Consider the following 9,461-nt stretch of genomic DNA (forward strand, 5'->3'; position numbering starts at 1 on the left):
GTGTTGTTGGATTCTGATTGCTAGAATTTTGTTGAGGATTTTTGCATCTGTGTTCATCAGTGATATTGGCCTGTAGTTTTCTTTTTTTGTGGCATCTTAGTCAGGTTTTGGTATTAGGGTGATGGTGGCCTCATAGAATGAGTTTGGAAGTTTACCTTCCTCTTCAATTTTCTGAAAGAGTTTGAGTAGGATAGGTGTTAACTCTTCTCGAAATTTTTGGTAGAATTCAGCTGTGAAGCCATCTGGTCCTAGGCTTTTGTTTGCTGGAAGATTTCTGATTACAGTTTCAATTTCCATGCTTGTGATGGGTCTGTTTAAGATTTTCTATTTCTTCCTGGTTCAGTTTTGGAAAGCTGTACTTTTCTAAGAATTTGTCCATGTCTTCCAGTTGTCCCTTTTATTGGCATATAGTTGCTGATAGTAGTCTCTTATGATCCTTTGTATTTTTGTGTTGTCTGTTGTGATTTCTCCATTTTCATTTCTAATTTTATTAATTTGATTTTCTCTCTTTGTTTCTTGAGAGTCTGGCTAATGGTTTGTCAATTTTATTGAGCCTTTCAAAGAATCAGCTTTTGGCTTTGTTGATTTTTGCTATGGTCTCTTTTTTTTCTTTTGCATTTATTTCTGCCTTAATTTTTAAGATTTCTTTCCTTCTACTAACTCTGGGGTTCTCCATTTCTTCCTTTTATAGTTGCTTTAGGTGTAGAGTTAGGTTATTTATTTTACTTTTTTCTTTTTTCTTGAGGTATGCCTGTATTGCTATGAACTTTCCTCTTAGGACTGCTTTTATAGTGTCCCACAGGTTTTGGGTTGTTGTGTTTTCATTTTCATTCATTTCTATGCATATTTTGATTTCTTATGCTTTGTCTATTAAAATGTCATATAGACTCAGGGATAGACAAAAATATATATAAACACATTAAAAAAAAAAAAAACAACCATGGACCCATAAGTTACAGATGTAAAAGCTGATTTGGGAAAGATGGAGGAGCCAGAGATCAAATAGCCAGCATTCACTGAATCATAGAAAAAGCAAAGGAATTCCATGAAAAGACCATCAACTTCTGTTTCATTGACTACTCTAAAGACTCTGACCATGTGAATCACAGGAAACTGTATAAATTTTTTCAAGAAATGGGAATACCAGCCCATCTTTCCTGTCTCCTGGGAAACCTGTATGCAGATCAAGAGCAACAGTTTGAACTGGAAGTGGAAAAATGGACTGGTTCCAAATTGGGAAAAGAGTACACCAAGGCTGTATATTGTCACTCTGCTTATTTAACTTACAGAGTACATCATGTGGAATGTCAGCCTGGATGAATCACAAGCTAGAATCAAGTTTGCATGGATAAATGTCAACAACCTCAGATATGCAGATGATATCATTCTAATGGCAGAAAATGAAGAGGACCTAAAGAACCTCTTCATGATGGTAAAAGAGGAGAATGAAAAGCTGGCTTAAAACTCAACATCAAAAAACTAAGATCATAGCATTTGCTTCCATCACTTTATGGCAAATAGAAAGGAATCAAGTAGAAAAGGTAGCAGATTTTATTATCTTGGGCTCACAAATCACTACAGACAGTGGCTGCAGCCATAAAACTAAAAGAAAAGCTTTTTTTTCTTCCTTAGAAGAAAAGTTATGACAAACTTAGATAGCAAATTGAAAAGAAGAGACATTACTTTGCCAACAAAGGTCAAAACTATGGTTTTTCCAGTAGTCATGTATGGATGTCAGAGTTGTACCATAAAGAAAGCTGAGCGCCAAAGAACTGATGCTTTTGAACTGTGGTGTTGGAGAAGACTCTTGAGAGTCCCTTGGACTGCAAGGAGATCAAACCAGTTCATCCTAAATGAAATCAGTCCTGAATACTCATTGGAAGGACTGATGCTGAAGCTGAAACTCCAATACTCTGACCACCTGATGAGAAGAACTGACTCATTGGAAAAGACCTTGATGCTGGGAAAGATTGAAGGCAAAAGGAGAAGAGGGTGGCAGAGGATGAAGGTTAGATAGCTTCAACAATTCAATGAGTGTGACTTTGAACAAACTCCAAGAGGCTCTAGAGGATAGGAGAACCTGACTTGCAGTTCATGAGATCTGAACTATCTGGAGATAACAGTGACTGAACAAAAACAAATCTCTTTTTCTTGTCTGATCACTTTTGCTAGGACTTCCAATACTATGTTGAATAACAGTGTCAATAGTGGACATCCTTGTCTTGCTGCTTAGAGAAAGTGCTTTCGTCTCTTCATGGTTCAAGTATGATGTTGGCTGTAGTAGCCATGCATGCTAAGTTGTTTCAGTTGTTTCTAACTCTTTGGGATCCCCTATGGAGCGTAGACTGCCAGGTTCTTCTGTCCATGGGATTCTCAAAGCAAAGATACTGGAGTGGATTGCCATGTCCTCCTCCAGGGGATCATCCCAACCCAGGGATCAACCTTGTGTCTCTTATGTCTCCTTCACTGGCAGGTGGGTTCTTTACCACTAGCACCACCTGAAAAGCCCAGGATTGTCCTATATAACGTTTTTTATGTTAAGATATTTCCCTCTGTACCAACATTGTTAAGTTTTTGTCAAAAATGGATGTTGAATTTTAACAATCTATTTCCTGTGTATATGGAGATGATCATACACTATTTAGTCTCTTTTTATAAATATGGTATATCACACGGACTAATCTGTGAATTTTAAATCATCCTTACATCCCTGAGATAAATTCCACTTGCCCATGATGTATGGTTTTTTTAATGTGTTGTTGACTTTGGTTTGTTAACATTTTTTGAAAATTTTTTATAACTAAGAGATGGATTTTTTTAGTCTTTTTTAGTTTTTAGTCATGAAGTTTTTAGTCATTACTTCTTCAAGCAGATTTTCAGCCCCTTCTTGCTCTTCTTCTGAAGTGCCTGTATAATTGAAATGTTAGTATGCTTGATGTTCCAGAGGCCTCCGAAACTTTTCTCATTTTTTGACTCTTTTTTTTTTTTCTTTTGCTATTCTGATTGTGTGATTTTCACTACCCTGTCTTCTAGATTGTAATTTTCTCTTTTTAAAGTAGTCTTTGTCTAGTTTTGGTATCAGGGTGTTCCTGGCCTCATAAAATCAATTTGAAAACATTTGTTCCTTGTCCTTTTTGGGGGACAGTTTCAGGAATGTAGGTGTAATACCTCTTTAAACGTTTTTTGGTTGACTTCAGCTCTGAAGCTGTCTGAACCTGGGCTTCTATATATTGAGAGTTTTTGATTAGCAATTCAGTTTCATTACTGGTAATTGGTATGTTTATATTTTCTATTTCTTTTTGGTTCAACCTTAGAAGACTGTGCATTTCTAGGAATATATCCATTTCTTCTAGGTTATTCAATTTATTAATACATAATTATTCATAGTTTTCTCTTATGGTCCATTGTATTTCTGTGGTGTTAGTTGTAATGTCTTTTCTTTCATTTATGATTATGTTTATTTGTGCCCTCTTCCTTTTTTTCTTGATGAGTCTGGCTAAAGATTTACCAATTTTGTTTCTTTCAGAGAACCAATTCAGTTTTTATTGCTTTTAATCTCTATTTTATTTATTTCTGCTTTGAGCTTTATTATATCCTTTCTTCTACTAGCTTTGGGTTTTGATTATTCTTCTAGTTCTTGTAGTTATAAAGTTAGATAGCTTGATATTTTTCTCATTTCTTAAGGTAGGCCTGTATTGCTATAAACTCCCCTCTTGGAATTGCTTTTGGGATTTCCTGATGGCTCAAATGGTAAAGAGTCTGCCTGCAGTGCAGAAGATTCCCTGGAGAAGGAAATGTCTACCTACTCCAGTATTTTTGCCTAGGAAATTCCATGGATGGAGGAGTCTGGTAGGCTATAGTCCATGTGTCCCAAAGAGTCAGACACAGTTGAGCTACTATATAGCTATATTTGCTTTTGCAGTGTCCCATAGACTTTGGAATGTTGATTTCTATTTTCAACTGTCTTGAGGTAAGTTTTTGCTTCCTCTTTAATTATTTCAATAATCTATTGTTTGTTTAGCAGCAGATTGTTTATACTTATAATGTTTGTGCTTCTTCCAATATTTTTCGTGTAGTTGATTTTTAGTGTCATATTGTTGTGGTCCAAAAAAATACTTGACATGATCTCAATTTTGTAGAATTTATTGAGATTTGTGATTTAGCATGCAATCTATTGTGGATAATGTTTCATGAGCACTTGAAAAGAATGTGTATCTGTGTATTCTGTTGCTTTTGAATGAAAAGTTGTATCAGTTCAGTTCAGTTCAGTTCAGTCGCTTAGTCATGTCTGACACTTTGCGACCCCATGAACTGCAGCATGCCAGGTCTCCCTGTCCATCACCAACTCCCTGGAGTTGACTCAATCTCATGTCCATTGAGTCGGTGATGCCATCCAGCCATTTAATCCTCTGTTGTCCCCTTCTTCTCCTGCTGCCAATCTCTCCCAGCATCAGAGTCTTTCCCAATGAGTCAACTCTTTGCATCAGGTGGCCAATGTATTGAAGTTTTAACTTCAGCATCAGTCCCTCCAGTGAACACCCAAGACTGATCTCCTTCAGAATGGACTGGTTGGTTCTCCTCGCAGTCCAAGGGACTCTCAAGAATCTTCTCCAACACCACAGTTCAAAAGCATCATTTCTTCAGTGCTCACCTTTCTTCACAGTCCAACTCTCACATCCATACACGACCACTGGAAATACCATAGCCTTAACTAGATGGACCTTTGTTGGCAAAGTAATGTCTCTGCTTTTCAATATGCTATCTAGGTTGGTCATAACTTTCCTTCCAAGGAGTAAGCGTCTTTTAATTTTATGGCTGCAATCACCATCTGCAGTAATTTTGGAGCCCCCCAAAATGAAGTCTGACACTGTTTCCACTGTTTCTCCATCTATTTCCCATGAAGTAATGGGACCAGATGTGATGATCTTCATTTTCTGAATCTTGAGCTTTAAGCCAACTTTTTCACTCTCCTCTTTCACTTTCTTCAAGAGGCTCTTCTGTTCCTCTTTACTTTCTGCCATAAGGGTGGTGTCATCTGCATATCTGAGGTTATTGATATTTCTCCTGGCAATCTTGATTCCAGCTTGTGCTTCTTATATATATACATATGTATTTCATCTTATCTAATGTAATAAAGACCAGTGTTTCTTTATTGACTCTGTGAGGATGCTCTATCCACTGACAAAAGCAGGGTGTTAAAATCCCCTACTATCACTGTATTATTGTCAATATTTTTTTATTTTTTTTTAAATTTGCTTTATATATTTAGGTGCTCTTAAGTTGAATGCTTCTCTTGTGTTGTTGGAAGAGGGTGTTTGCTATGACCAGTGTATTTTCTTGGCAAAACTCTATTAGTCTTTGCCCTGCTTCATTCCTCATTCCAAGGCCAAATTTGCCTGTTACTCCAGGTGTTTCTTGACTTCCTACTTTTGCAGTCCAGTCCCCCATAATGAAAAGGGCATCTTTTTTGGGTGTTAGTTCTAAAAGGTCTTGTAGGTCTTCATAGAACCATTCAAATTCAGCTTCTTAAGCATTACTGGTTGGGGCATAGACTTGGATTACTGTGATATTGAATGGTTTGCCTTGGAAATGAACAGGGATCATTCTGTCGTTTTTGACTTGCATCCAAGTACTGCATTTTGGACTCTTTTGTTGGCCATGATGGCCACTCCATTTCTACTAAGGGATTCCTGCCCACAGTAGTAGATATAATGGTCATCTGAGTTAAATTCACCCATTCCAGTCCATTTTAGTTTGCTGATTCCTAGAATGTCAACATTCACTCTTGCCATTTCCTGTTTGACCACTTTCAATTTGCCTTGATTCATGGGCCTGACATTCCGGGTTCCTATGCAATATTGCTCTTTACAGCATCGGACCTTGCTTCTATCACCAGTCACATACACAACTGGGTATTGGTTTTGCTTTGGCTCCATCCCTTTGTTCTTTCCGGAGTTATTTCTCCAGTGATCTCCAGTAGCATATGGGGCACCTACCGACCTGGGGAAGAGAAGAATCTACACATGCCCATCACCAGATGATCAACACCAAAATCAGGTTGATTATATTCTTTGCAGCCAAAGATGGAGAAGCTCTATAAAGTCAACAAAAACAAAACCAGGAGCTGACTGTGGCTCAGATCATTAACTTCTTATTGCTAAATTCAGACTGAAATTGAAGAAAGTAGGGAAAACCACTAGACCATTCAGGTATGACCTAAATCAAATCCCTTATGATTATACAGTAGAAGTGAGAAATAGATTTAAGGGCCTAGATCTGATAGAGTGCCTGATGAACTATGGAATGAGGTTCATGACAGTGTACAGGAGACAGGGATCAAGACCATCCCCATGGAAAAGAAATGCAAAAAACCAAATGGCTGTCTGAGGAGGCCTTACAAATAGCTGTGAAAATAAGAGAAGCAAAAAGCAAATGAGAAAAAGAAAGATATAAGCATCTGAATGCAGAGTTCCAAAGAATAGCAAGAGATAAGAAAGCCTTCTTCAGCGATCACTGCAAAGAACTAGAGGGAAACAACAGAATGAGAAAGACTAGAGATCTCTTCAAGAAAATTAGAGATACCAAGGGAATATTTCAGGCAAAGATGGGCTTGATAAAGGGCAGAAATGGTCTGGACCTAACAGAAGCAGAAGATATTAAGAAGAGGTGGAAAGAATACACAGAAGAACTGTACAAAAAAGATCTTCATGACCAAGATAATCATGATGGTGGGATCACTCATCTAGAGCCAGACATCCTGGAATGTGAAGTCAAATGGGCCTTAGAAAGCATCACTACGAACAAAGCTAGTGGAGGTGATGGAATTCCAGTTGAGCTGTTTCAAATCCTGAGAAATGATGCTATGATATTGCTGCACTCAATGTGCCAGCAAATTTGGAAAAGTCAGCAGTGGCCACAGGACTGGAAAAGGTCAGTTTTCATTCCAATCCCAAAGAAAGGCAATGCCAAAGAATGCTCAAACTACCTCACAATTGCGCTCATCTCACAAACTAGTAAAGAAATGCTCAAAATTCTCCAAGCCAGGCTTTAGTAATACGTGAACTGTGGACTTCCCGATGTTCAAGCTGGTTTCAGAAAAGGCAGAGGAACCAGGGATCAAATTGCCAACATCTGCTGGGCCATGGAAAAAGCAAGAGAGTTCCAGAAAAACAACTATTTCTGCTTTATTGAATATGCCAAAACCTTTGACTATGTGGATCACAATAAACTGTGGAAAATTCTGAAAGAGATGGGAATACCAGAACACCTGACCTGCCTCTTGAGAAAGCTATATGCAGATCAGGATACAACAGTTAGAATTGGACATGGAACAACAGACTGGTTCTAAATAGGAAAAAAGAGTACATCGAGGCTGTATATTTGCACCCTGCTAATTTAACTTATATGTAGAGTACATCATGAGAAATGCTGGGCTGGAAGAAGCACAAGCTGGAATCAAGATTGCCAGGAGCAATATCAATAACCTCAGATATGCAGATGACACTACCCTAATGGCAGAAAGTGAAGAGGAACTAAAAAGCCTCTTGATGAAAGTGAAAGTGGAGAGTGAAAAAGTTGGCCTAAAGCTCAACTTTCAGAAAACGAAGATCATCGCATCTGGTCCCATCATTTCCTGGGAAATAAATGGGGAAACAGTAGAAACAGTGTCAGACTTTATTTTGGGGGGCTCCAAAATCACTGCAGATGGTGACTGCAGCCATGAAATTAAAAGGCGCTTACTCCTTGGAAGGAAAGTTATGACCAACCTAGATAGCATATTCAAAAGCAGAGACATTACTTTGCCGACTAAGGTCTGTCTAGTCAAAGCTAAGGTTTTTCCAGTGGTCATGTTATGGATGTGAGAGTTGGACTGTGAAGAAAGTTGAGCGCCAAAGAATTGATGCTTTTGAACTATGGTGTTGGAGAACAATTTTGAGAGTCCCTTGGACTGCAAGGAGATCCAACTAGCCCATTCTGAAGGAGATCAGCCCTGGGATTTCTTTTGAGGGACTGATGCTGAAGCTGAAGCTCCAGTACTTTCGCCACCTCATGCAAAGAGTTGACTCATTGGAAAACACTCTGATACTAGGAGGGACTGGGGGCAGGAGAGAAGGGAATACAAAGTATGAGATGGCTGGATGACATCACTGACTCGATGGACGTGAGTCTGAGTGAACTCTGGGAGTTGGTGATGGACAGGGAGTCCTGGCATGCTGTGATTCATGGGGTTCGCAGAGTCGGACACGACTGAGTGTCTGAACTGAACTGAAGTTTAGTGCTAAGGTTGTATAAATATTATGTCTTTTTGTTGGATTAATCCCTTTATCTATATATAATGTCCTTCTTTGTGTCTTGCTACATTTTTTTTTGTTCTTTTCTTTTACAATCTTTGTTTTATAGTCTATTTTCCCTGATATAAGTATTGCTACTAACTTTGAAAATTTCCATTTCCATGGAATATGTTTCCTGTCCTGACACTGTTAGTCTACATGTGTTTTTAGATCTGAAAGGAGGCTATTGTAGGCAGCATATAGGTAGGTCTTGTTTTTTTAAATATATTCAGCTACCATATGTTTTTAATTGGAGCATTAATTTATTTAAATTTAAAGCATCTATTGATAGATATGCATTTATTGTCATTTTGTTGATTGTTTTCATAGTTCTTTGTTCCTTTGTTTTTCTCTCGCTCACTTCTCTTATGATTTGATGACTTTTGTGTTATATTTGTATTCTCTTCTCTTTATTTTTTGTGTTTCTGTTATAGATCTTTTTATTTATGGTCACTGGGGGTTCATATATAACAATTTATGTGTATCAAAGTCTATTTTAAGTTGATGTTCTTATGAGTTCAGATGCATTCTGAAAGCATTATATTTTTATTCCCCTGTCCCATGTTTTCTGCTTTGAAATCATATTTGTCATCTTTTAATTTTTTTGTAGCACTTAATTATTTTATATCAATATTTATTACATTTGTGTTTTTTCATACTGCCTTTATAGGTAGTTGATCTTTACTATATATTTGCTTTTACCTGTGAGATTTTTTTCTTTCATAGTTTCTTCTGTTTGAAAAAAAAAAAAAACAACTGTTGAAATAAATCTCTTTGACATGTATTGCAAGTCTGGTTTAGTGGTGACAAACTGCCTTCAGCTTTTGCTTTTTTAATCTCTGTCATTCTGACTGATAATCTTACCAGGCAGAATATTCTTGTTTGTAATTTTTTCTTTTTAGCTCTCTGAAAGTATTGTGTAATTCCTACTGGTCTGTAAAGTTTCTTTGAGAAATCAGCTACTAGTCTTATGGGGGTTTCCTCATATGTGATTAAATTTTTTCTTGCTGCCTTGAAGATAGTCTCTTTAACTTTTGACATGTTTATAATAATGTGTTTTTGTGTGGTTCTCTTTGTTTTCTTCTTTTGTGGAGGCTTTCTGTGCTTCTGGTGCTTGGATATCTGTTTCTC

Source organism: Capricornis sumatraensis, chromosome 16, assembly GCF_032405125.1.
Source record: "Capricornis sumatraensis isolate serow.1 chromosome 16, serow.2, whole genome shotgun sequence".
NCBI lineage: Eukaryota > Metazoa > Chordata > Mammalia > Artiodactyla > Bovidae > Capricornis > Capricornis sumatraensis.